This window comes from Pristiophorus japonicus, chromosome 18, assembly GCF_044704955.1.
Source record: "Pristiophorus japonicus isolate sPriJap1 chromosome 18, sPriJap1.hap1, whole genome shotgun sequence".
NCBI lineage: Eukaryota > Metazoa > Chordata > Chondrichthyes > Pristiophoridae > Pristiophorus > Pristiophorus japonicus.
The window spans coordinates 12,377,517-12,384,155 of NC_091994.1; positions in this window are offsets into that span (position 1 = coordinate 12,377,517).

Below are 6,639 nucleotides of genomic sequence, written 5' to 3' on the forward strand. Positions count from 1 at the left end.
CGATTGCTGGAAATAAGATTTGTGACATAATAAACACCATCAAAATCTACAAGCAAATAATGATTAAAGTTGCCCGTATAATGTTATTACCTGTGTTTGAAATACCTTAACAGTGTTTTCCCTAAGAGGCCTATGCCAATATGCCTCACACTCCAACTCTTCCCCCAACCTTTCAGCTGCAGACCCCCTCCCAGTCCCTTTTATAATAATAATATTAATAACTTTTATTTATAGTAAAACGTCTCAAGGCACTTTACAACAGTGTTACACACAAACAGATAAATTTGACACCGAGCCACAGAAGAAATTAAGGCAGATAATCAAAAGCGTGTTTAAAGAGGTAGGTTTTAACGAGCGTCTTAAAGGAGGAAAGAGAGGTCGGGAGGCGGAGAGGTTTAGGAAGGGAGTTCCAGAGCTTGGGGCCGAGGCAACAGAAGGCACGCCCACTGATGGTTGAGCGATTATAATGAGGGATGTTCAAGAGGCCAGAATTTAAGAATGGGAGACATCTTGTGGGATTGTGAGGCTGAAAAAGATTACAGAGATAAGAGATTTTAGCCACACCCTCAGCCCCATTTTCTCTCAGCTTTCCAAGTTACAGCATCTCTCGAGCTGCCCACCTCCAACCCAGTATATAAGAGCTTAAGAGCTTAAAAATTAGGAGCAGGAGTCGGCCATACGGACCTTCGAGCCGCCTCCGCCATTCAATAAGAGCATGGCTGATCTTCCACCTCAACTCCACTTTCCCGCCCGATCGCCAAATCCCTTGATTCCAACTAGCGTCCAAAAATCTATCTCTCACAGCCTTGAATATATTCAATGACTCAGCATCCACTGTCCTTTGAGGTGAATAATTCCAATGATTCACAACCCTGAGTGAATAAATTCCTCCTCATCTCAGTATTAAATGGCCGACTCCTTATCCTGAGACTATGTCCCCTGGTTCTCGACTCTCCAGCCAGGGAAAACAACCTCTCAGCATCTACCCGGTCAACCCCCTTAGAATCTTATATGTTTCACCGAGATCATCTCTCATTCTTCTAAACTCCAGAGAGTATAGGCCCGATCTACTCAACCTTGACCAGAGTGTCCAACATTTTGGAGGGTGGGGAGGGTGGGAGGGGGGGGGAGGCGAGGCAGATCCACACACCACAATCTGCTCATGACTAAGCAATAAACAGCGCATTACCCAGCAATTTATACTCTCGACTTTTGAAACACAGAATTATTACAATGCAAACGTGCTTGACTCCGTGATGCCAATACTTGCCGTTCACATGGGCCCTCTTGTGATTGTTTTCTTAACATTCACAATTGAGAAGTTCAAAAAAGAAGAAAACAAAACGTTTCATTTCCCATTTGACTCAAACAGCCAAAGAAAATACACACAGGATTTGCGAGTGTGAACAAGAGCATATACTATTCTCCATTCAAACTCATGTAGAAAATATCAGATTCCCATGTGTAAAAATAATGAAACCCCCATTCACAACAATCCAACCTGCCCGTACATAACCTCACAGACCACCATATAAATAAAGTGGTCGTGAAAGGCGCTATATAAATGCAAGTCTTTTTGTACGCTTGGAGCTCAAGGTTAAAGAGACACTTCAGGCAGAGGGGACAGTGAAGATTTCACAGAAGATTCTGGACAGGAGTTCAACTTTCCCCCTCGTCATTTGGTTCTGTCCTTTTTTTAAATATTTATTTATTCGTTCATGGGATGTGGGCATCACTGGCAAAGCCGACGTTTATTGCCCATCCCTAATTGCCCTTGAGAAGATGGTGCTGATGTTGGCCCTTGCTGTTGGCCTCCCATGAACCTCAGCGCCCTGATATTCTAAAGAATGTTCCGGACAACAACTAGTTGTCCAACAAATTGCTCTCGCCCTGCACATTACTAATTTTTAAAAAGTAGAGTGTAGCATCATATGTCCCCAACTTCTTGATTTACCTCCACTTTTTGTCCTTGGCTCTTCAAAGAAAAAGAAAAAAAGGAAGACTTGCATTTATATAGCGCCTTTCACGACCACCGGACATCATCTCGAAACACTTTACAGCCAATTAAGTACTTTTGGAGTGTAGTCACGGTTGTAATGTGGGAAATGCGACAGTCAACCTGCGCACAGCAAGCTCTCACAAACAGCAATGTGATAATGACCAGATAATCTGTTTTCATTATGTTGATTGAGGGATAAATATTGGCCAGGACATCGGGGACAACTCCCCTGCTCTTCTTCAAAATAGTGCCATGGGATATTTTACTTCCACCTGAGAGAGCAGACATTGGTTTAATGTTTTATCCAAAAGACAGCACCTCCGAGAGTGCAGCACTCCCTCAGCACTGCATTGGAGTGTCAGCCTAGATTTATGTGCTCAAGTTGCTCAAGTTCTTGGAGGGGGCTTGAATCCACAGTCTTTTGACTCAGAGGCAAGAGTGCTACTCACTGAGCCACAGCTGACACTTTGACTTCTCAATAAAGGGGTATGTAGAATACCAGGTATGCAGGAACTCTCACTTCTGCCACTAATATTTTCTAAGCTGCATTCTCTTGGTTGGCAATTGAAACATCTGGTTGGCGTTTTCTGATTTCTAGCTAATTTAATCTTTGATCTTATTGGCATTAAGTTACTGGAAGTTAATCAGACCATGCAAAGAAAAATTCTCCAAAAATATATCTGGAGTTCTCAATATTAAAAAATTGAGAGCCTGGTGTAATTTAGCTTTGTTGAGCATTAATAATCAAGCCAAGATTTGTTTGGAATCCCAAGTATAATACCTGCAAGTTAATGGGCATCCTGTTAATGAGAATGTTCATTTGAGGAGAACATTTGCTTAAGTACCAATTAATTCCCCATACATTTCACAGTGTTAGCTTAATAGGAATAAATGTGAAAAGGGAATGTTTGCTCACCACGGGGGTGTTACTATTAACGAATTTCTGTTGTACTATTCATTTTCTGCAGCACAATAAAAATGCACTGATGCAGTTTGATAATGGTCCACTGCACAGATTCGGTCATTTTGAAATCTGGTTTTGAAAATGATAAAGAGAATCATGACCTTGAGATCCCACGAAGCTTGTGCCTTCAAGGCATTCCCCAGAAATGATGATGCCAATAGGGTTGATTTCCCACTCAACAGATCTCTACCATTTGCAGAAATTGTGCAGAGAAGGTGTTGTCAAACTGAGCGGGTTCTGCTTGCAGAAAATTCCCGTTGAGAAAGTGCCTTGCTGCAATTTGCGTTCAGGCGTGTCAAAATAGCCTTAATTTGACACCAATAACGTGCGCACCAACGTCAGCGTTCTCTCTCAGGCCACCAACCCCAGCATCGAGGCATTGACCAGGCTCGATCAGCTCCGGTGGACGGGCCATATTGTCCGCCTGCCCGATACTAGACTCCCGAAACAAGCGCAGGAGGGCAGAGAAAATGCTTCACGGACACTCTCAAAGCCTCCTTGAAAAAATGTTACATCTCCACCAACCCCTGGGAATCCCTGGTCCAAGACTGCTCAAAGTGGAGGAGAAGCAACTGAAAAGGCGCTGAACACTCTGCGTCTCTTCGCCGGGAGCACGCGGAAGCCAAGCACAAAAAGCGGAAGGGAGCGTTTGACAAATCAAGCACCCCACCCACCCGTCCCTCCAACCACCGTCTGCCCCACCTGTGACAGAGACTGTAGATCCCGAAATGGTCTCATCAGTCACCTGAGAACTCATTTTAGTGTGGAAGCGAGTCATCCTCGACTCCGGGGGACTGCCTAAGAAGAGAAGAGGCACACAAAATGAGGAAAGGGTCCTTGTTTGTTATTCGAATGAAAGCTTGGGAGGAGGTTTTTCCCAGTGGGAGAACTTTCACTTTTGTTGGAGGCAGTAAACTGGCTGTACCAGATTGGCCGCCTGTCATGCACCCCGCATGAAACCGATAGAAAGGAAAATTTGGCAGTTTCTACAATGAGCATCAAACCCACAATGCTGGCTTTAAGGGGCCAAATTTCGGCCTGAGTTGCTCCTGTTTTTTTGGAGCAACTGGTTTAGAATGGAGTATCTTAGAAATTTGAATTCTCGGCATTTAGTTTTCTCCAGTTCTAGTCAGTTAGAACAGTTTCACTTTGGAACAGAATTTTTTTTTCAAAAGGGGGCATGTCCAGCCACTTACGCCTGTTTTCAAAGTTTAGGCAGTGAAAACTTACTCCAAACTAACTTAGAATGGAGTAAGTGAAAATTTTTGTACGTTCGAAAAAACCTTGTCGACACTTTAGAAAATCAGGCGTAGATTACAAATCGAGGGGGGGTCAAACATTAAACACTTCAGTTTTACAAATAAAGAGCCATCATCAATAATAAATGATATATACATCAATAAATCAACCAATAAATCAATCAAAAAAAATTAATAACAAATAATTGTTTTTTTTTAAATCAATAAATAAAACATTTTCTACTTACCGACTGCAGCACCGGGAGTCCTCCAACAGCATGCTGGGACGGCCCCCCCAATGTGTCTCTGTCAGTGTCTCTATCTCTCTGTCTGTCTGTGTCTGTGTTTCTGACAGCGAGGGGAGGGGGAGGAGGGGGTGGGGGAGAAGGGGGGTAGGGGGCGGAAGGGGAAAAGGGAGATGGGGGGGAGGGAGATGAAGGAGGAGGGAGGTAGAGGGGGGTAGGGTGGGGTGGGGGAGGGAGAAGGGAGGGTGGGGGAGGAGGTGGTGGGTGAGGGGGAGGAGGTGGGCGGGAGGAGGAGGGGGGTGGGGGGGAGGGGGAGGAGGTGGGGGGGAGGAGGAGGTGGCGGGGAGGAGGGGGTGGGGGAGGAGTAGGGGGGTGGGTGGGAGGGGGAGGAAGAGGAGGGGGGTGGTGGCGGAGGGAGGAGGAGAGGAGGGGCGAGGAGAAGGTGGGGAGGAGAAGGGGGGGAGGAGGAGAAGGGGGGAGAGGGGGAGAAGGGGGGGAGAGGGGGAGAAGGGGGTGGAGAGGGGGAGAAGGGGGTGGAGAGGGGGAGAAGGGGGGGAGAGGGGGAGAAGGGGGTGGAGAGGGGGAGAAGGGAGAGAGGATGGAGGGAGGGAAGGAGAGAGGAGGGAGGGAAGGAGGGAGGGAAGGAGAGAGGAGGAAGGGAAGGAAGGAGAGAGATGGGAGGGAGGGAAGGAGAGAGGGAGGGGGGGAAGGGAGAGAAGGAGGTTAACGGCCGGGCCCAAGACTTCGGACTGGATTTGCAGGTAGATAGCGTCGGGTCTTGCGGGGGCGGGGGGGGGGGTCGCAGAGGTCCGGGGGGGGGGCGCGGGGGAGAGAGTTGCAGAGGTCCGGGGGGGGAGAGTTGCGGGGGGGGGGGTGTTGGGGAGTCGCAGAGTGGGGAGTCGCGGAGGTCCGGGGGCGGGGGAGAAGAGTCGCAGAGGTCGGGGGGGGGGGGTGGAAGAGAGAGTCGCAGAGGTTCCGGGGGGGGAGATTTGCGCAGGAGGTGGGGGGGGGGCGTTGGGGAGTCGCAGAGTGGGGAGTCGCGGAGGTCCGGGGGCGGGGGAGAAGAGTCGCAGAGGTCGGGGGGGGGGTGGGGGGGGGGGGAAGAGAGAGTTGCAGAGGTTCCGGGGGGGGAGATTTGCGCAGGAGGTGGGGGGGGGGGCGTTGGGGAGTCGCAGAGTGGGGAGTCGCGGAGGTCCGGGGGCGGGGGAGAAGACTCGCAGAGGTCGGGGGGGGGGGGGTGGGGGGGAGAGAGAGTCGCAGAGGTCGGGTCGCCGGGGGTCGGGTCCGGTCGGGTGTAGCGCGCATGTGCAGAGGTCCCGGCACTATTTGCAGCGCAGGGACCTGGCTCCGCCCCCCACAGCTCGTGCTGCGCTGCGCTGCGCACAGCTCCAGAGGACCTGCAGGGAGCCGGAGAATAGGTAAGTTTTTTTTAGGCGCACTTTCTGCCGCGAAAAACGGGCGTCCAGGGAACAGCGCAGCCCGAAACCTGGGCCCTATGTTCTTGCAGTAAGTTGAAAGTTACCCCCAAGCTGTTTAAAGTCCCAATGTAAAAAGGACAGAGGGGAACTTTTTCGAACTACTCTTTTCAAATCTTTCTTAATCTTCCAGATAATGTTTAGCGTATTAATGCACTTTGTTCTTATTTCATCACTGATGATGATTATTGTTTTATATTTTGCAAACAATATTTACCACAAACATTTAATAATTAATTTATTTAGCAGCTGTTACGTATAGGACTTTAAATTTTCATTTCAGCTAATATTTCCTGAATTTTTCCATGTTCTTTTGGCAGAGCAGGCTCGAGTATGGCCTACTCCTGCTCCTAATTCTTATATTCTTAGGTCAAACCATGGTGAGAATCTTTCTGTAATGAGAGAAGCAACAGAAGCCTTATTACCAATGTCTTGGAGGAAATGGCTGTACAGAAATGCTTTCCAATGGTTTTATAAAACAGGTCGATCTTTAAGGAAGATTGGAATTGTAAAGGATCTCTGGCAATAACATACTACCGCAGGCTGTACCTTGGCATCTAAACTGGAAGCTACACCAAATGGCATGCTCTTTGGCAAGCCATTGTTACCTTAAAGACGGAGCACGCTTTGAAAGCATCTCAATCACAGTAGTTCATGCTCTAAGTGGCAGATGATGAAATAAGGTATGCCAGGGAGATCAGCAGGCACCGCTGCTGGA